We start from the raw sequence: 22,386 nt of genomic DNA on the forward strand, positions 1-22,386 counted from the left end.
GATGCCTATGCTGATAGATTTAAATCAAGAAAGACTCCAGAATATTCGAGTGGAACATAAACGCTAGCATGGTCAGAATAGCCAGAATGGCAGTATACGCTATGCTGTCCGCTGTAAGCCTATTTAATTCAGTTATCTGCAGGATTATGCATTGGATTCAATGATAAGCTCTCTGAGTATAGGTGGGAGTGTCTGGGTCACTGTAAGAGCTTTCTGTTTCTGTGTAATAGTTTCTGGGTCTCTTTAGGTGCTCTCTGGGTCTGTGTTGCAGCTGCCTGTGTCAGCTTATGAGCTGACTGTGTCTGTTTAAGTGTTGTCCGGGTTTGTGTAGGAGCGTCGGGGTTTGTGTTGCAGCTCCATGTGTCAGGTTTGGAGCTGACTGGGTCTGTGCATGAGTTGTTTCTGTTTGTGCCAGAGAGTCTGCGTCTATGTTGGAGTGTGTCTGTCTGTGGTTGATCTCCCTCGGTCAGTGTGGTTCTGCATTGAGCTTTTTGATTCAGTACCGGTGCTGTCTTGATCTTTAAATGAGGTGTCTGCATGTCCGAAGCGAGCTGTGTGGCTCGGTGAACGAGCAGTCTGGTCCTTTCTCGGAACAGTCTGCGCCAGTGTAAGAACTGCTTATATCTGTGCAGGAGCTCTTGGATCTGTGTTGGTGATGCCTTGGCCAGGGTAGAGCTGTCTATGTCTATGTAGGAGTGAATTAATCTGTCTCGGAGGTCCCTCTGTCTCTGAAAGTAGCTGTATGGGTCTGTGTATTAAAGTTTGTGCCTGTGCTATTAATCCCTGCTTCAGTGCAGCACCTGCCTGGTTCTGCACAGGAGCTGCCTACTTTCGTGAAGGAAATGCCAGTGTCTCTGTCGAAGCTCTCTGGAAATGTGTTGGTGTTGTCTGCGGCTGATCAGGACATGTTTGCTCCTGTGTAGGTGATGCGGGGTCTCTGAAAGGAACTGTCTGAGTCTGTACACAAGCATTTTGATGCTGTGTATGCGATTTGCCTCTCTGCACAGGAGTGTATGGATCTGTGCAGTAATGTCTGACTCGGTGTAGGATCAGTAATCCTCTGTACGAGAGCTGCCTGGGTCTGTTTAGCCGCTGTCTGGGTCGGTGCAGGAAAAGTCTGGATCTGTGAAGGTAGATTGTGGGACTGTGTCGGAAGATTGAGAATCTGTGAAGGTAGAGTCTGGGACTGTGAAAGAGGCGTCTGAATGTGTGTTGCAGCTGTCTGGCTCTGTGAAGGAATAGTCTGCGGCTGTGAAAGTACATAGAAATCTAGAAATCCACAGCGCTGAAGGTGGCCACTTCGGTCCATAGTATACATGCCAGCCGACAAAGAGCCAAAAGGCCCTTTGATCAACAACCCTGAAGGCTATATATGAACCTGTGAAGTATGACAGTGGCGGAAAGATAAAGAACGCCCAACCCAATAAGCCCGCCCCACACAACTTCTACACCCCTTGCACCGAAAAATTATACACACCACCACAACCCGAGCCATGCGAACGCATGGGAGAAGCAAAAAAGCAGAAAAAAAAACAGGCTAGTTTTGGGAAAAATTTGTGTTAAAATTCCTCTCCATCTACGCGATCAAAATTAGTCCAAGAGATCAACTTGGTCGTATTGGAATCCCTGCAGTACTTACCATTGTATCTGCGTCAGCCAACAAAAGGTTATCCAACCTAATCCCACTTACCAGCTCTCGGTCAGTAACTCTGCTGGTGACAGCAGGGACATTGGTTGGTTCGGCCGCTGCTGGAGTATTGTATGCAGTACTGGTCACCACATTTAAAAAAAAAAGATGTGATTGCGCTGGAAAGGGTACTGAGGAGATTTACAAAAAAAGTTGCCTGGACTGGAGAATTTTGTTGATGAGGAAAGATAGGAAATGCTGAGTCTGTTTTCTTTGGACCAGAGGAGGCTGAGGGGAGACTATATTGAGGTGCATAACTTTATGTGGGCCCTAGATAGAGTTGTATGGAAGGTCCTGTTTCCCTTTGCAGAGTGGTCAACAACCAGGGGGATTCGATTTAAACTAATTTCGGGGTGGACCAATTCCCCTATCTCGGGCGCCTCCTATCAACAAGAGCAGGCATTGATGACGAGATCCAACACCGCCTGCAGTACGCCAGTGCAGCCTTCGGCCGCCTGAGGAAAAGAGTGTTTGAAGATCAGTCCCTCAAAACTTTCACCAAGCTCGTGGTCTACAAGGCGGTAGTAATACACGCCCTCCTGTGTGGCTCAGGGATGTGGACAATGTACAGAAAACACCTCATGTCGCTGGAGAAATGCCACCAGCGATGTCTACTCAAGATCCTGCAAATCTCCTGGCAGGACAGACGCGCAAACATTCGCGTCCTGGTCCAGGACATCATCCCCAGCATTGCACAACTTACCACACTTGGTCAGCTCCGCTGGGCAGGCCATATGCCACAAACGAGACTGCCAGAGCAAGCGCTCTTCTTGGAACTCGTCCACGGCAAGTGAGCCAAAGGCGGACAGAGGAAACGTAACAAAGACACCCTCAAAGCCTCCCTGATAGAGTGTGACATCCCCACTGTGACCTGGGAGTCCTTGGCCATAGATCGCCCGAAATGAAGGAAGTGCATGCGGGAGTGTGCTGAGCTCATCGAGTATCGTCGCCGAGAGCATGCAGAAATCAGGTGCAGGCAGCGGAAGGAGCTGCGGCAAACCAGGCTCCCTGCCAATCCTTTCCCTCAACGACAGTCTGTCTGACCTGTGGCAGAGACTGTGGTTCCCGTATTGAACTGTACAGCCATCTAAGAACACATGCGAAGAGTGGAAGCAAGTCTTCCTCGATTCCGAGGGACTGTCTATGATGATGATTTAGGGGGAGGGTTAGACGAGCTGTGAGGATAAATGTCTTTATCCAGGGCGTCATGGTAGTCGCGAACTCAAAGCCTCAATGCGGCAGAAATCCTCACACATTTTAAAAATACTTGGATGCCACTTAAATTGCTTTAACCCATAGGACGCACTTAGAGCTGGGAAGTGTGAATTAGGCTGGAAAGCTCTTGATCGGCCTCCTCGGGCACTATTGGTTGAAATGGCCTCCTTCCAGGCTGTACATTTTTGCTTTTCCTACACTACAAAGTGATCACATTTTAAAAGTAATTAATTTGCTCTGAACTGCTTTGGGAAGTGCTGAGATGAAAGTCGCTATAGGAATGCTATCATTTTAATGCAAAAGTTCCATAAGAAAGTACATAGCATGAAGACCAGTTGCCTCACTCGGTTAGCGCTTGGTGTTACCAACGCCAAATTGGCGAGTTCGAACCCATTACGGGCCATTTATTTTATTTTTGGTGTTGCGGTTGGGCTGCAAGTATTTTAGAGCACCTTAAACATTCAGGGACGATACTCACACCAAACCTGTAATACTTTGAAGCAATGCTGCAAAACATTGGTTCTGCCGAGAGCTGGTGGCCCTGCCGAGTGTTTCCAGCATTAAATGACCAATTCCATATCCTCCGGGGATTTGTGACTTCTCGTATTTCAATCAGTGAAAGGCTCACTACCGCTGATTGGTTTGTAGTGCAAAGTATGGAACTGATCTAAATACAATTCCAATGCGTAATCCCTCATTATAAGAACATAAGAATTAGGAACAGGAGTAGGCCATCTAGCCCCTCGAGCCTGATCCGCCACTCAACAAGATCATGGCTGATCTGGCAGTGGACTCAGCTCTTCTGACCCGCCCGCTCCCCGTAACCCTTAATTCCCTTATTGGTTAAAAATGTATCTATCTGTGATTTGAATACATTCAATGAGCTAGCATCAACTGCTTCCTTGGGCAGAGAATTCCACAGATTCACAACTCTGCGGGAGAGGAAATTCCTTAAAACTCGGTTTAAAATTGGCTCCCCCGTATTTTGAGGCTGTGCCCCCTAGTTCTAGTCTCCCCAACCAGTGGAAACAACCTATCTGCCTCTATCTTGTCCATCCCTTTCATTATTTTAAACGTTGCTTTCAGATCACCCCTCATCCTTCTGAACTCCAACGAGTAAACATAGAAACATAGAAAATAGGTGCAGGAGTAGGCCATTCGGCCATTCTAGCCTGCACCGCCATTCAATGAGTTCATGCTGAACATTCAACTTCAGTAACCCATTCCTGCTTTCTCGCCATACCCCTTGATCCCCCTCGTAGTAAGGACCTCATCCAGCTCCTTTTTGAATATATTTAGTGAATTGGCCTCAACAACTTTCTGTGGTAGAGAATTCCACAGGTTCACCACTCTCTGGGTGAAGAAGTTCCTCCGCATCTCGGTCCTAAATGGCTTACCCCTTATCCTTAGACTGTGACCTCTGGTTCTGGACTTCCCCAACATTGGGAACATTCTTCCTGCATCTAACCTGTCTAACCCCGTCAGAATTTTAAATGTTTCTATGTTTCAACAATACCCTGTACAGTTGCAGCAGGACCTCCCTGTTTTATAGTCCATCCCTCTCGCAATGAATGCCAACATTCCATTCGCCTTCTTGAATACTTGCTGCACCTGCAAACTAACATTTTGGGATTCATGCACAAGGAACTCAAAAGAGTTTCATGCACAAGGACCGCCAGGTCCCTCTGCATGTTGTAATTTCTCCCCATTCAAATAACCTTCTTTTGTACTGTTTTTTTCCCCAAGGTGGATGACCTCACATTTTCCGACATTGTATTCCATCTGCCAAACCTTAGCCCATTCGCTTAACCAATCTCAATCTCTTTGCAGCCTCTCTGTGACCTCTACACAATCCGCTTTCCCACTAATCTTTGTGTCATCTGCAAATTTTGTTCCACGACACTCTGTCCCCTCTTCCAGGTCATCTATATATATTTTAAACAGTTGTGGTCCCAGCAACGATCCCTGTGGCACACCACTAACCACCGATTTCCAACCCGAAAAGGACCCATTTTTCCCGACACTCTGCTTTCTGTTCGCCAGCCAAATCTCTAACCATGCTAATCCATTTCCTAAGACTCCACGTACCTTTATTTCTGCAGTCACCTTTTGTGTGGCACCTTATCGAAAGCCATTTGGAAATCTAAATACACCACCTCCATCGGTACACCTCTATCCACCATGCTCGTTATATACTCAAAGAATTGCAGTAAATTATTTAAACATGCTTTCCCCTTCCTGAATCTATGTTGCGTCTGCTTGATTGTACTATTCCGATCTAGATGTCCCGCTATTTCTTCCTTAATGATAGCTTCAAGCATTCTCCCCACTACAGATGTTAAACTAACCGGCCTATAGTTACCTGCATTTTGTCAGCCCACTTTTTTAAACAGAGGCGTTACATTTGCTGCTTTTTAATTCGCTTGTACCTCCCCAGAGTCCAGAGAATTTTGGTAGATTATAACGAATGCATTTGCTCGAACGTCTGCCATCTCTTTTAATACCCTGGGATGCATTTCATCAGGAGCAGGGGACTTGTCTATCTTGAGTCCTATTAGCCTGTCCAGCACTACCCCCCGAGTGATAGTGATTATCTTAAGGTCCTTCCTTCCCATATTCCCGTGACCAGCAATTTTTGGCATGGTATTTGTGTGTTCCACTGTGAAGACCGAAGCAAAATAATTGTTTGAGGTCTCAGCCATTTCCACATTTCCCATTATTAAATCCCCCTTCTCATCTTCTAAGGGACCAACATTTACTTTAGTCTCTCTTTTCCGTTTTATATATCCGTAAAAGATTTTACTAACTATTTTTATGTTTCGTGCAAGTTTACCTTCGTAATCAATCTTTCCTTTCTTTATTGCTTTCTTCGTCATTCTTTGCTGTCGTTTAAAATGTTCCCAATCTGCTAGTTTCCCACTAACGTTGGCCACCTTATACGGATTGGTTTTTATTTTGATACTCTCCTTTATTTCCTTGGTTATCCATGGCTGGTTATCCCTTCTGTTACCGCCCTTCTTTTTCACTGGAATATATTTTTGTTGAGCACTATGAAAGAGCTCCATAAAAGTCCTCCACTGTTCTTCAATTGTGTCACCGTTTAGTCTGTGTTTCCAGTCTACTTTAGCCAACTCTGCCATCATCCCACTATAGTCACCTTTGGTTAAGCATAGTACGCTCGTTTGAGACACTACTTCCTCACCCTCAATCTGTATTACAAATTCAACCATACTGTGATCACTCATTCTGAGAGGATCTTTTACTGAGAGATCGTTTATTATTCCTGTCTCATTACACAGGACCAGATCTAAGATAGCTTGCTCCCTTGCATGTTCTGTAACATACTGTTCTAAGAAACAATCCCGTATGCATTCTATGAATTCCTCCTCAAGGCTACCCAGTGCGATTTGATTTGACCAATCGATATATAGGTTAAAATCCCCCATGATTACTGCCGTTCCTTTTTCACATGCCTCCATTATTCCCTTGGTTATTGCCCGCCTCACCATGAAGCTATTATTTGCGGGCCTATAAACTACGCCCACCAGTGACTTTCTCCCCTTACTATCTCGAATCTCCACCCAAAATGATTCAACATTTTGTTCATTAGAGCCAATATCGTCTCTCACAACTGCCCTGATATCATCCTTTATTAACAGATCTACCCCACCTCCTTTCCCTTCTTGTCTATCTTTCGAATTGTCAGATATCCTGTATGTTTAATTCCCAGTCTTGGCCACCCTGCAACCACGTTTCTGTAATGGCCACCAAATCATACCCATTTATGATGATTTGTGCCGTCAACTCATTTACTTTATTTCGAATGCTGCTTGCGGTTTGGTAGAGTGTTTTAGTACTAGTTTTTAAACCATGATTTTTAGTTTTGACCCCTCCTGCAGCCCCTTCATATTCATACATATTGTCCCTCCCTATCATCTTGTCGTTTACACTTACCCCAGTGCTAGTCTACTCTGTTGCCTCCTGCTTTTTGCATTTTTTCTTGGGGTCCTGTGATCTGAGCTCTCACCCACTCGAACTAGCTCAGAGCCCTCTCCTGGGTTCCGAATACTCCTTGCATTGCGGCACCGAGATTTCATGCTTGCCTTTCTATTACACTTTGACCCATTAGAATGTTGCTATCCATTAGTCTGCTGCAAACTGCAGGGGCCACGTCGCTTAATGGATAAGGCATCTACTTTGATGGAAACACTGATGTTATCAGAAAATTGCAATGTCAAACGCTGCCGTGGTCATTTTGGCAAAACTTGTTCATCTTTATAAAATCAAACCACGTTCGCACTCATTAACTAAAGGTGAGTTCCTCCCAAACAATGCACTGATCTTTATTAAAAGGCACTTTTTAATTCTGTGTATATTGCTCACTGATTTTTGGAGGTAGTGTCCAACAAACCAACAATTAATACCGATAAACTATTAATGTTTCCAGTTCGAACAACAGCTTCGCGTCAATCAGTGTAATGCAGGGCAGTGGAGGGAATTGTGATCAGATTCCAATGAGATCCCCGTGAGTCGATAAAAAAAAAGAGCATTTGCAGAATCGCTGCGAGCAGGGTTCGAACCTGCGCAGGAAAACGCCCATTGGATTTCGATTCCAACGCCTAAAGCACTCGACCATCGCAGCTACACAGAAGAGTTGCTTTAATGTCGAATCGTTGGTGCAATTTATCAGAGAGACCGCCTGCATGCTTGCCCTATTGTGTCTCCCAGACGATGTGAAAATTAAATCGTAGAATCAGAGAATCTTACAGCAAAGAAGGAACAATTTCGGTCAGAACTGAAATAATTTACATTTCGCGAAAAACTGAAAAGTCTGGAGAGCTTCTTTCTCGATAAACAAGTGAGATAAATGTTCACATTATGAAGGTATTTGATCGAGTTGATGTGGAGAAAATGTTTGCTATTGTGCAGGAGTTCAGAACGGGAGGTCACTGATAAACTCAGTGGACAATTCAAGAGCAACTTATTTACCAAAGAGTGGTTAGAATGTGGAAGATGCTACACGAGCAGTAGTTGAGGCGAATAGCAAAGATTCATTTTAAAGGGATTACCTCAGCACATGACTGAGAAAGCAATAGAGCAATATGCTGATAGGATCAAGTGAAGTAGGGTAGTGTGCAGCATGAACTCCACCAGCACCAGTTAGGTGCAATTGTCTCTTTCTGTGATGCAATCTCTATATAATGTTAAGTAACACACATGTTAAACAACAACAACTTATACATAATTAGCACCTTGAAATTAGCGAAACGTCCAAGGCGCTTCACAAGAGTTTTATGCGATACAAATTTGACACCGAGCCACTAAATACAAATTAGCGCAGGTGACTAAAAGATTGGGCAACCAGGTATGCTTGATAATGAGGAAGAAAGCTGTAGATTGCAGGAAGATATCAAAGAACTGGTCAGTGGTTTAATGGAATTCAACCCGGAGAAGTGTTAGTTAAAGCATTTGGGGAGTGCTTATAGGGAAAGCGAATAAACATTAAATGTTCGTCCACTGATAAGTGTAGAGGTGCAAATGACCTTGGAATGCATGTGCACAGAATCCTTGACGGTAGCAGAGCAGGTAGATAAGATGCTTATGAAGGATAGACAGAAAGGAAAAGGAGGCGGGGTGGCATTGCTGGTTAAAGAGGAAATTAATGCTATGATAAGGAGGGACATTAGCTTGGATGGTTTGGAAGCGGTATGGGGGGAGCTGCAGTATAACAAATGGCAGAAAACGCTAGTTGAAATTGTGTACAGACCTCCAAACAGTAGTAGTGAGGTTGGGGACAGCATCAAACAAGAAATAAGGGATGTGTGCAATAAAGGAACAGCAGTTACCATGGGCGACTTTAATCTATACATTGATTGGGCTAACCTAACTGGTAGCAATGCGGTGGAGGACGATTTCTGGAGTATATTAGGGATGGTTTTCCAGACCAATATGTCGAGGAACCACAGAGAGAGCTGGCCATCGTAGACTACGTGATGTGTAATGAGAAGGGACTAATTGGCAATCTTGTTGTGCGAGGCCCCTTGGTGAAGAGTGACCATAATATGGTAGAATTCTTTAGAAGATGGAGAGTGAAACAGTTAATTCAGAAACTAGGGACCTGAACTTTAGGAAAGGTAATTTCATGGTATGAGGCGTGAAGTCGCTAGAATAGACTCGCAAATGATACTTAAAAGGTTGACGGTGGATAGGCAATGGCAAACATTTAAAGACCACATGGATGAACTTCAACAATTGTACATCCCTGTCTGGAGTCAAAATACAACGGGGAAGATGGCTCAACCGTGGCTAACAAGGGAAATTAAGGATAGTATTAATCCAAAGAAGAGTTATATAAATTGGCCAGAAAAATCAGGAAACCTGAGGACTGGGAGAAATTTAGAATTCAGCCAAGGAGGACTAAGGGTTTCGTTTAGAGGGGGAGAAAAGAGTACGAGACGAAGCGTGCCCGAAGCATAAAAAATGACTGCCAAAGCTTCTATATGTATGTGAAGAGAAAAAGATGAGTGAAGACAAACGTAGGTCCCTTGCAGTCGGATTCAGGTGAATTTATAATGGGGAACAAAGTAAAGGCAGACTAATTGAACAAATACTTTGGTTCTGTCTTCACGACAGAAGACACAAATAACCTTCTTGATGTACTAGGGGACCGAGGGTCGAGTGCGAAGGAGGAACTGAAGGATATGCTGATTAGGTGGGAAATTGTGTTGGGGAAATTGATGTTATTGAAGGCCGATAAATCCCCTGGGGCCTGATAGTCTGCATTCCAGAGTACTAAAGGAAGTGTCCCGAGAAATAGTGGATGCATTCGTGATCATTTTCCAACAGTCTATCGACTCTGGATCAGTTCCCATGGACTGGAGGGTTGGTAATGTAAAACCACTTTTTAAAAACGGAGGGAGAGAGAAAATTGGTAATTATAGATCGGTTAGCCTGACATCAGTCGTGGGGAAAATGTTGGAATCAATTATTAAAGATGAAATCGCAACGCATTTGGAAAGCAGTGACAGGGTCAGTCCAATTCTGCATGGATTTATGAAGGGAAAATAAAGCTTGACGAATCTTCCAGAATTTTCTGAATATATAACTTGCAGAGTGGACAAGGGAGAACCAATGGATGTGGTGTATTTGGACTTTCAAAAGGCTTTAGATAAGGTCCCACACAAGAGATTTGTGTGCAAAATCAAAGCACATGGTATTGGTGGAAATCTACTTACGTGGATAGAAACATAGAAACAAAGAAAATAGGTGCAGGAGTAGGCCATTCGGCCATTCGAGCCTACACCGGCATTCAATCAGATCATGGCTGACCATTCGTTCAGTACCGCTGTTCTGCTGTCTCTCCATACCCCTTGATCCCCTTAACCGTAAGGGCCATATCTAACTCCATCTTTAATATATCCAATGAACTGGCATCATTAACTCTCTGCGGCAGGGAATTCCACAGGTCAACAACTCTCTGAGTGAAGAAGTTTCTCCTCATCTCAGCCGTAAATGGCCTGCCCCTTATCCTAAGATTATCTCCCCTGGTTCTGGACTTCCCCAATATCGAGAACATTCTTCCCACATCTAACCTGTCCAGTCCCCTCAGAATCTTTTTTGTTTCTATGAGATCCCCTCTCATCCTTCTAAACACCAGTGAATAAAGGCCCAATTGATCCAATCTCTCCTCATATGACAGCCCAGCCATCCCTGGAATCAGTCTGGTGAACCTTCGCTGCACTCCCTCAATAGCAAGAACGTCCTTCCTCAGACTAGGAGACCAAAACTGAACACAATATTCCAGGTGAGGCCTCATTAAGGCCCTGTACAACTGCATCAAGACTTCCCTGCTCCTATATTCAAATCCTCTAGCTACGAAGGCCAACATACCATTTGCCTTCTTTACCACCTGCTGTACCTGCGTAACCACTCTCAATGACTGATGAACCATGACACCCAGGTCTCGCTGCACCTCCCCTTTTTCTAGTCTGCCAACATTCAGATAATATTCTGCCTTCGTGTTTTTGCCTCCAAAATGGATAACCTCACATTTATCCACATTATACTGCATCTGCCATGTATTTGCCAACTCACCTAATCTGTCCACGTCACCCTGCAACCTCTTAGCGTCCTCCGCACAGCTCACACCTCCACTTAGTTTAGTGTCATCCACAAACTTGGAGATATTACACTCTATCCCTTTATCCAAATCGTTAATGTATATTGTAAAGAGCTGGGTTCCCAGCACTGAGCCCTGCGGCACTCCACTAATTACTGCCTGCCATTCTGAAAAGGATCCGTTTATCCCGACTCTCTGCTTCCTGTCTGCCAACCAGATCTCTATCCACGTCAGTACATTACCACCAATACCATGCGCTTTGATTTTGTATAACAATCTCTTGTGGGGGACCTCGTCAAAAGCCTTTTGAAAGCCCAAGAACACCACATCCATTAGTTCTCCTTGTGCACTCCACTAGTTACATCCTCAAAAAATTCCAGAAGATTCGTCAAGCACGATTTCTTTTTTAGAAACCGATGCTGACTCGTTTCGATCCTGTCACTGCTTTCCAAATGGGCGCCTTAATGATTGATTCCAATATTTTCCCCATTATGGATGTCAGGCTAACCGGTCTATAATTACCCGCTTTATTTCTCCCTCCATTTTTAAAAAGTGGCGTTATATTAGCTACCCTCCAGTCCATAGGAACTGATCCAGAGTCGATAGATTGTTGGAAAATGATCACCAATGCATCCACTATTTCTCGGGCCACTTTCTTAAGTACTCTGACATGCAGACTATCAGGACCCGGGGATTTATCGTCCTTTAATTCCATCAACTTCCTTAACACAATTTCCCACCTAATAAGGATATCTTTCAGTTCCTCATTCTCACTAGACCCACTTTTCCCTAGTACATTCGGAAGGTGATCGGTATCTTCCTTTGTGAAGACTGAACCGAAGTGTCGAGAACTGGTTGGCAGACAGGAAGCAGCGAGTCGGGATAAACGGGTCCTTTTCAGAATGGCCGGCAGTGACTAGTGGAGTGCCTCAGGGCTCAGTGCTGGGACCCCAGCTCTTCACAGAATACATTAATGATTCAGATGAAGGAATTGAGTGTAATATCTCTAGGGTTGCAGATGAAACTAAATTAGCTGGCGGTGTGAGCCGTGAGGAGGACGCTAAGTGGCTGCAGGTTGACTTGGAAAGGTTGGGTGAGTGGGCAAATACATGGCAGATGCAGTATAATGTTGATAAATGTGCGGTTATCCACTTTGATGGCAAAATAACGCAGGCAGAATATTATCTGCATGGCGGCAGGTTAGGAAAAGGTGAGGTGTAACGAGACCTGGGTGTCATGGTTCATCAGTCATTGAAAGTTGGCATGCAGGTACAGCAGGCTGTGAAGAAGGCAAATGGTATGTTGGCCTTCATAGCTAGGGGATTTGAGTATAGAAGCAGGGTCATCTTACTGCAGTTGTCAAGAGCATAGGTGAGACCTCACCTGGAATATTGTGTTCAGTTTTGGTCTCCTAATCTGAGGAAGGAAGTTCTTGCTATTGAGGGAGTGCAGCGAAGGTTCACCAGACTGATTCCAGGGATGGCTAGACTGACATATGAAAAGAGACTGGATCAACTGGGCCTTTATACACTGGAGTTTAGAAGGATGAGACGGGATCTCATAGAAACATGTAAGATTCCGACGGGACTGGACAGGTTAGATGCGGGAAGAATGTTCAAAATGTTGGGAAAGTCCAGTAAAGGGGATCACAGCCTTAGGTTAAGGGGTAGGCCATTTAGAACGAAGATGAGGAGAAGCTTCTTCACTCAGAGAGTTGTTAACCTGTGGAATTCCCTGCCGCAAAGAGTTGTTGATGCCAGTTCATTGGATATATTCAACAGGGAGTTATTGTGGCCCTCATGGCTAAAAGGATCAAGAGGTAGGGAGGAAACAGGAAAGCGATACTGAGGGAATGATCAGCCTTGACCTTATTGAGTGGTGGTGCAGGCTCGAACTGTCGAATTGCGTACTGCTGAATCTATTTTCGATGTTTCTATGTTGAGAAGCAACACGGAATACTTGCCTTTATTCGATGAGCCATAGAATATAAGATCGGGGAAGTTATGCTTCAAATGTGTAAAACTCTAGTTGGGCCACCGCTAGATTATTGCATGCTTCTCTGGTCACCGCATTACACGAATGATCAGACAGCACACGTGAGCATACAGATTAGATTTAGGCGGATGGTGAATTTAGCTCTGAGTAAATATTGCATCGGCTGGGTTTCTTTTCTTTGTAACAGAGGATGCTAAGGGGATCCGTATTGAAGTAAATAAAATCATGAGGGGTCTGGATCGAGTGCATAGAAAGGATCTATTTCCCTTAGCAGAGTGGCCAACAACCAGGCGTCATAGATTTAAAGTAATTGGTAGGAGGTTTTTCGGAATTTGAGGTACACTGTTTTCACCTAGGGGTGGTCAGAGTCTGGAACTCACTCCTGAAAGTGATTTAGAGGCAGAAGTCCTCAGCACTTTTAAAAGTCCTTGAATGTGCACTTCAATTCCAGTAACCTAAAAGGCTTTGGATCAAGAGCTGGAAAGTGGCATTAGTCTGGATAGGTCGGATTTTAGCCGGAATTTAGGTCATGATCTGGTGTTTCTTCGGCAGCGCAGTGCATTTTGCTGCAAATCAATACTTCAGAGAAGGGAAACTGCGTTCCCTGCAATTCCTCCTACACAGGTGGCTCCAATCCTATCCACTTTCCATTGAGTTCTCTTAGAACCTGAGTCTATTGCACAGGAAAAAGAGTAAGCCATCGAACCTGTTACAGAATGACAGCAGGATTCCATTAGCCCCTGGAGCCAGTTGCAAAGGACAAGAGGAAGTAATTCAGATCCTTGGGCTTTTTATACAAGAATAGTAGAACGCCTTCGGCCGCTCGTACCTGCTGCATAGATGACGAGGAGGCACACTTTCCTGTTACACAGAATTAGCTGGAGGCCATTCAGCCGCACTGCACTGTTGCACAGGGAAAGGAGGAGGTCATTAACGCCTCAAATTTGAGCCTCAGGAGAGGCAGAAGCCGATCAGTTCCTTGAGCTTGCTCTCCAAGAAGAGTATAAGTCCATTTAGATCCTAGAATATAGAAACATAGAAATCGGGAGCAGTAATAGTCCATTCGGCCCTTCGAGTCTGCACCGCCATTTAATATGATCATTCCTTATCCTCTATCTCAACACCATATTCACGCTTTCCCGCCATATCACTTGATGTCTTTTTTGTCTAGAAATCTATCTCCCTCTTAAATATATTCAGTGACTCGGCATTCACAGCCTTCTGTGGAAGGGAATTCCATAGCTGCACCACTCTCTGAATGAAAAACAAATCTCACCTTCTCCTTCCAAAATTTCCTACCCCGTATCCTAAGACTGTGACCCCTTGTTATAACCTTCCCAATCAGGTGAATCATCTTCCCCGCATCCAGTATATTCAACCCTTTCAGAATGGTATACATTTCAATGAGATCCTCTCTCATTCCTCTAAACTCTACAGGATACAGGCCGAGTCCACCCAATCTCTGCTCATACGACAGTCCTGCCATCCCAATAATCCATCTGGTGAACCTTCGCTGCACTCGCTCTGTGGCAAGTATATCCTTTCTTGGGTAACGAAACCAAAACTGCACACAATACTCCAGGTGCGGTCTCACCAAGGCGCTGTAGAACTGTAGTAACACATATTTATTCATTTACTCACATCCTTTTGGAATGAAGGCCAACTTACCATCTGCCTTCCTAAGTGCTTGCTGCACCTGCATGTATCCTTTCAATAGACTATTTTACAAGGACACCAGGTCCCTCTGCCCATCGATCCTGTTTCCTGTCCATTAACCAATTTTCAATCCATGCTAGTATATTACCCCCAATCATATATGCTTTAATTTTGCACACTACATCTTACTTGGGACTTTATCAGAGGCCTTCTGAAAATTCAAATACGCTATATCCACTGGTTCTCCCTTAACTTTTCTATCAGTTACATCCTCAAAAACTCGAGTAGGTTTGTCAAACATGATTTTCTTTATCATGAATTCATGTTGACTTTTTCTAATCCCTTTGGTATTATTTAAGTGTTCCGTTATAATATCCTTTACTATAGATTCTCACATTTTCCCTACAACTGGTGTTCGGCTAACCGGTCTGTCGTTCCTTGTTTTCTCTCTCCCTCCATTTTTAAACAGTGGGGTTACATTTGCCTCCGTGCAAACTGCAGGAACTGTTCCATAATCTAAAGATGTTTGGAAGTTGTCAACCAAGGCATGCACTATTTCCATTGCAACCTCTTTAAGTACTCTGGGATGCAGATCATCAGGCCCTGGGGTTTTATCGGCCTTCATTCCCATTACTTTCCTCAGCACTATTTTCTTATAAATAATCATGTCCCTTAATTCCTCTTGCTCATTAGACCTTTGGTTCACAAGCATATTTGGGATGTTATTTATGTCCTCCCTGAAGACAGAACCGAAGTATTTATTTAATTGTCCTGCAATTTCCTTGTTCCACATTATAAATTCCCCCGTTTCTCTCTGTAAAGGGCCTACATTTGTCTTCACTAATCTTTTCCTTTTTACGAACTTGTAGAATCTACTGCAGCCGGTTTTTATGTTCCTTGCAAGTTCACTCTTATACTCTATTTCTCGCCTCTCAATCAATCTCTTGGCACATTTTTGCTGAATTCTAAATTGTTCCCCATCCTCAGGCTTGTACTTTTTCTGGCAACTTTGTATAACTCTTCTTTGAATCTAATACTATCCTTAATTTATTTTGTTAGCCATGGTTGGGCCAGCATCCTTTTTTTTTTAAACCAGAAAGGAAAGTATAACTGCCGCAATTGATACATTCGTTCCTGAAATGTTAGTCCTTGCCCATCCACCAACATGACGTTTATTGACTCTTCCCAATCTATCATACCCCATGCAATTCATTCCCCATGCATTCGTAGTTTCCTTTGCTTAGCTTTAGGACCATAGATTCGGATTGAGCTACTTCACTTTCCATCTTAATAACGAGTTCAATCGAGTTATTGCCACTCTTCGCTAAAGGACCCCAGACAACTTAACTTTTAATTAACCCCTTCTGAAAAACAAGACCCAATCTAGGATATTCTATTCGCGAGTAGGCTCCGCAAAATACTGGGCTAAAAAAACAACTGGTACAAACGCCACGAATTCATCGGCCACATTATTATTACTTTAATTTAGACGTAGTTTAAAGTCACCTTCGATGATGGTAGTACCTTGTTTCATGCAGCTCTAATTTCCTGTTAAAGCTATCCTCTACACTACCACAACTGTTTGGATGCCTCTGGGCAACTCACACCAATCTTTTCTGGTCCTTCGTTCTCCTTAGCGCCATCCAACTGAATCTACATCTTGTCTTTATGAGCCGAATATCTTTTTCATTATTGCGCTAAGATCATCCTTTACCAACAACGCAACACAATCCGCTCTTCCTTTTTGCCTGTCCTTTCTAAATACCGAATATCATTTGATATTCAGTTCCCAACCCTAGTCACCGTGCAACCATATATCTGTAATTGCACCGATATTGTATCTGTTTACATCTGTTTGCGCTGTTAATTCTTCTACCTTATTACAGATGCTTCATCCATTCAGATACAATGCTTTTGGATTTGTCTTTATAAAATTATTAGAGATCATAACATTTTTTTGCACTATAGCTCGATTTAGCTTATCGCTTTTTTTGTTATCAGGATCCTATTTTTTAGTGCACTCTTTAGTTTGTATACTCTGTTCCTTCTTGACATAATGTGGTTACATTACAACAATCACTTTCCGTCATTGCTTCATTTTCATTTCTCTTTAGCATTCTAGATTTATCTGCACAACGAGCTCCGCCCAGCGCCCCCCGCGGCCCCACATCCTGAACCCCACTCCACTCTCCCCTTAATAGAACACGTTGCATAGAATTAGGACGAGGCATTTCAGACAAACCGACCTGTTATACAGGAACAGTTTGAGATTAATCAATCCCTAGAATCTGTTATCTAGGACGCGGGGGATGACATTCCATCCCTCAAACTATTGCACAGGAACAGCCTGAGTCATTCAGCCCCTCTAGCACATTACACAGCCGGAGCCCTGTGGCTCTGGACTAGTAATCCAGTGAGAGAAAATCACAGTCCACCAAGAGAGTAGGACAATTTAAATTCAATGAAATACATCTAGAATTTTAAAAGTATTAATAATGTTGACCAATAACGCAACACACCCATCTCGTTCAATAATCTCCTTGAGTGAAGGAAATCTGCAGTCCTTACAGGTCTGGGGCCAAATGTGGCTCCAGATCCAGAGCAACGTGGTTGGCTCTTTACGGCCCTCTGAAAAGGCCCAGCGAGAAACTGATTTGCATAAGGTGGCTAACCATCACCTTCACAAGGGCAATTAGGGAAGTGCAACAAAGGCTGCCCTTGCTAGCATTGTCCACATGCTAGAATTAATAAAATAAACAATAGGATCTCTAGATTGTTACACAGGATAAAGAAGAACCGCAAGAGAGGTCAGAGAATGTGGAGTCAGGAGACAACTAGATAAATGCACAGCTAGCTGACTTTAAGCCAGAAAGCCGAGAGTAGGGGTAAAAGTTAGCTTTTTAGAGAGGCAGAAGGTGGGTAGTGCTGTTCCACAAGGATCGGTGCTGGGACCACTGTTGTTTTCAATTTATATTAATGATTCTACCTGGGTTCAAAAACACAATTTCTCAATTTGCGGACGATGCCAAATTAGTTGGATATTCAATACTGAGGATGACTGCAACAAATTCGGTCGCGCAAACCTGTTGCATAGATCACGAGAAGGCAATGCCAAACCAACGAACCTGTTGCACAGAAAAAGTAGGAGGCAATTGAGCCTCTCCAGTCTGTTACACAAGAACAGGAGAAGGCCATTAACCGCTTGCTAGCGATGTCAACATGCTTGAATGAATAAAATAAAAAAATAGATTGTTACACGGTTACAACAAGAGTTGGAAAGTGGGATTAGGCGGGATCGCAATTTTCGGGCGGTGCGGGGTCGAAGTAGCCTCCTTCCGTGCTGAAAGGTTCTACCAGTCCATGACAAAACATCCCTTTCAAACATAATGATTCGAGTCAGACAGGGCATCCGTTTTAGACGGCGGAGGTTGATCCAATGTCTATGCAAGTTCATCGACCTCAAACGTTCACTCTGTTTCTATCTCTGCAGATTCTGCATCACCTGCTGAGTGTTTCGAGATTTTTTTTTAGCTCAGATTACGCATCAACACTATTTTACTTTTGTATTGATGCACAATTTGGCGACACTGTGGTGCAATGGATAGCACGTTAGATTTTTAATTCTTGGCATATTAAACATTCAAGGTTTTTGGGCTCGACTCCCACCAGAGTCAGAATTTGAGCCTGGGCCGCACAGTTAACTTTGCATCAAAGCAACACTTCAGAGAAGGCTAACTGTGGTCCCTGCACTTTCTGTTGCACAAGTGGCTCCAGTCCTTCCCAAGTATCATCGGAATATTTTCCACAGTAACAGATGCAAGCAATCGAGCCTGTTACACAGGGACAGGTGGAGGCCAATGAGTCACTTAACCCCTCAAACCAATTGCAAAGGGCAGGAGGAAGCCATTCAGCTGTGTGCGCCTGTTTTATAAGAAATGTCGGACTCCATTCGGTCGCTCGAACCTTTTGCATAGTTGACCATAAGGCAATGCCAAACCAATGATACTGTTGAGCAGAAATAGGAGGACGTAATTGAGCCTCTCCAGTCTGTTGCACAAGGACAGGGGGAGGCCATTAACCCCTCGAGCCTGAGGCATAGGACTGGCGGAAGCCATTCAGCACCTTATCTATAATAAGAATAGAAGTCAATGTAGACATTCGAAAGGCTGAGGATGAGGCATTTGCGACTCACGAACCTGTTATACAGGAACAGGAGGAGACTAATCAATCTCCCGATACTGTTGCATAGGAACAGGGCACACCAGTCCTTCCCTCAACCTGTTGCAAAGGAATAGGAGGTGTCTTTCAGACCCTTGAGCGCATTATGCAGATGGAGGTCATTCATAGTAGCATGATGGTTATGTCACTGGACTAATAATCCAGAGATAAGAAATCGTAGCCCACCACGAGAGTGGGGAAATTTAAATTCAATAAAGTAAATCTGGAATTTTAAAAGTATCAATAATGATGACCATTCTAACAAACTCCTCATCTGGTTCACTTGTCTCCTTTCGGGAAAGAATTCTGCTGTCCTTACCGGTCTGGGCCTATATGTGACTCCACACCCACGCAATGTCGTTGGCTCTGAACTGACCTCTGAAATGGCCTCGCGAGCCAGTCGGTTGCGTAAAGTGACTCACCAACAATTTCACAAGGGCAGATGGAGATGGGCAACAAATCCGGCCCTTGCTAGCGATGTCGACATGCTGGAATGAATAAAATGAAAAAAATAGATTGTTACATCGGAACAAGAAGAGCTTCAAGCCAGGTCAGAGAATGCGGAGTCAGGTGACAACTAGTAGAATGGATAGCTAGCTGGCTTCAAGACAGAAATCAAAGAGTACGTGTAAAAGTTAGCGTTTCTTAGCCGCAGAAGGCGGGTAGTGGCGTTCCACAAGGATTGTTGCTGGTACCACTGTTGTTCAAAATTAATATTAAAGATTTAGACCTCGGAATCAAAAACAACATTTCTAAATGTGCGGGTGACACCAAATTAGGAACGATAGTCAATAAGGAGGAACACTGCAACAACTTACAAGAGGACATTAATAAACTTGCAGAATGTGCATATAATTGGCAAATGAATTTCAAACCATATAAATGTGAGGTGTTACATTTAAGTAGGAGACTTAGTGAGGTCACTTATTATTGGAAGGTGCCAGTTTGGGTGGTGTGCAGGAAAAAAGGGATATCGGAGTACAAATACAAAAACTCTAAAAAATAACGGCATAAGTTAGCAAGGCCATAAAAAAGCAAACCAAACACGCTGATTCATTTCTGGACATATAGAATTGAAATGTAGCAACATTATGCTAAACCTGTATTTAACCTTCATTAGATCGCGCTTAGAGTACTACGTAGACTTCTGGTCGCCATATTATAAAAAGGACATAGAGGCATTTCAGAGGATGCAGAGAAGATTTTCAAGGATGATACCAGAACAGCCAGCGTACACAAATCAGGAAAGGATGAACAGGCAGTGTCTCTTTTCTCTTGAAAAAGGAAGGTTGAGGCGTGACCTGATACAGACATTTAACATTATGAAAGATTTTGATGGAGTGGATACCGTTAGAAAGTTTCAACTTGTGGGGAACAGAATAACTAGACGCTATCAATATAAGATAGTCACCATGGAATCAAAATAGGGAATTCAGAAGAAACTTATTTACCCAAAGAGTGGTGAGATTGTGCAACTCGGTACGACAGGGAGTGGTTGAAGAGAATAGTATGGAAGTATTTAAGGAGGGGATAGTCAGGCATATGAGAGAGAAGGAAATAGAGCATTAGGCTGTTGAGGAATGTTGAGCGGAGGCTCCAGTGGAGCATAAAAGACTGGCTGAGGCGAATGGCCTGTTTCAGTGCTGTATATCCGATGTAATCCAATGCTTGACATGAATGTACTTGACTCCATTCCGCAGAATGCTACCCGCCACCACCTCAATGAGACCCCAACACTACACGAGGTAGAAAACGCCATAAGAAAGCTAAAAATTAACAAGGCTACTGGGGCTGACGGAATCATTGCTGAGGAACTAAAGTATGGCGGTGAGGCACTGCTGGCGCGAATACCTGACCTTCTTTCGATCATCTGGAGGGAGGAAAACATGTCGGGAGATCTTAGTGATTCAGTGATCGTGAACATCTTTAATAAGGCAATAAGTCCGACTGCAGTAACTAAAGGGGAATCTCCCTGCTATCAGCCACTTGGAAAGTCCTCGCTAGCATCCTCCTCAACTGACTTCTCCCTGTGGCCGAGGAGCTCCTCACGGAGTTGCAGAGCGGATTTCGTCCCTTCCGGGGAACAACGGACATGATTTTTTGCAGCACGACAGCTGCAGGAAAAATGCAGGTAACATGGCCTTCTTCGACCTTACAAATGCCTTTCCCACTCTCAACCACGAGAGCCTAAAGAGCGTCCTCCTCCGTTTCGGACGCGACCAAAAGTACGTCACCATCCTCCGCCTGCTCCACGCTGACATGCAGGCCGTGATCCTTACCAACGGATCCATCAGAGACGCAATCCACTTCCGGACCGGGGTCAAGCAGTCTGCGTCAACGCTCCAACCCTCTTCTCTTTCTTCCTCGCTGCCATGTTCCACCTCACAGTTCACAAGCTCCCCGCTGGAGTGGAACTAAACGACAGAACCAGGGGAAACCTGTTCATCCTTCGCCATCCCTAGGCAAAGTCCAAGACCATCCCAACCTCTGTCGTGAGCTACAGTACGCGGATGATGCCTGCGTCTGTGCTCACACAGAGGCTGAACTCCAGGACACAGTCCAGGTATTTACTGAGGCACACGAAAGCATGGCGCTTGCGCTAAACATCAGTAAGACAAAGATCCTCCACCAAACTGTCCTCGCTGCACAGCACTGCCCCCAGTCATCAACATCTATGGTACGGCCCTGGACAACGTGGACCAATTCATTATTTCGGGCGCATCATATCAACAATAGTTGGCATTGACGACAAGATCCAACAACGTCTCCAGTGCGCCAGTGCAACCTTCGGCCGCCTGTGGAAAAGTGTGTTTGAAGACCAGAACTTCAATACTTTCACCAAGCTCATGGTCGACAGGCCGTAGTAATACCCGCCCTCCTGTACTGCTCAGAGATGTGGAAGATGTAAAGTAGACACCGCAAGTCGCTGGAGAAATACCACCAACGATTTGTCCGAAAGATCCAACAAATCTCCTGGGAGGACAGACGCACCAAATTTGATATCCTCGTCCAGGCCAACATACCCAGCATTGTAGCACTGACTACACATGATCAGCTCCGTTGGGCAGGTCACACAGTTCGCATGTCAGACACGAGACATCCAAAGCAAGCGCTCTACTCGCAACTCGTCCACGGCAAACGAGCCAAAGGTGGGCAGTGGAAACGTTACAAGGACACATTCAAAGCCTCCCTGATAAAGTGTGACATTCCCACTGACACTTGGGAGTCACTGGCCTATGACCGCCCTAAGTAGAGGAAGTGCATCCGGGAGGGCACTGAGCAGCTCGAGTCTCATCGCCGAGAGCATGCAGACATCAAGCGCAGGCAGCGGAAAGAGCGTGCAACAAACCAGACTCCACGTCCACCCTTTACTTCAAACAATGTCTGTCGCACTTGTGACAGAGACTGTGGTTCTCGTATTAGACGGTAAAGCCACCTACCAACTCATGCTAAGAGTGGAAGCAAGTCTTCCTCGATTCCGAGTTACTGCCTATAA

General features: G+C 44.4%; 1 non-coding gene across 1 annotated transcript; it reads right to left on the minus strand.

The window, feature by feature from the left end:
* Positions 1 to 7,461: 7,461 nt before the first annotated feature.
* trnas-cga (transfer RNA serine (anticodon CGA)) lies at positions 7,462 to 7,544 on the minus strand. The gene has a single exon. It is a non-coding gene; the product is annotated as a tRNA-Ser (tRNA).
* Positions 7,545 to 22,386: the final 14,842 nt, after the last annotated feature.

Source organism: Pristiophorus japonicus, unplaced genomic scaffold (genome assembly GCF_044704955.1).
Source record: "Pristiophorus japonicus isolate sPriJap1 unplaced genomic scaffold, sPriJap1.hap1 HAP1_SCAFFOLD_61, whole genome shotgun sequence".
In the NCBI taxonomy this organism is placed as follows: domain Eukaryota; kingdom Metazoa; phylum Chordata; class Chondrichthyes; family Pristiophoridae; genus Pristiophorus; species Pristiophorus japonicus.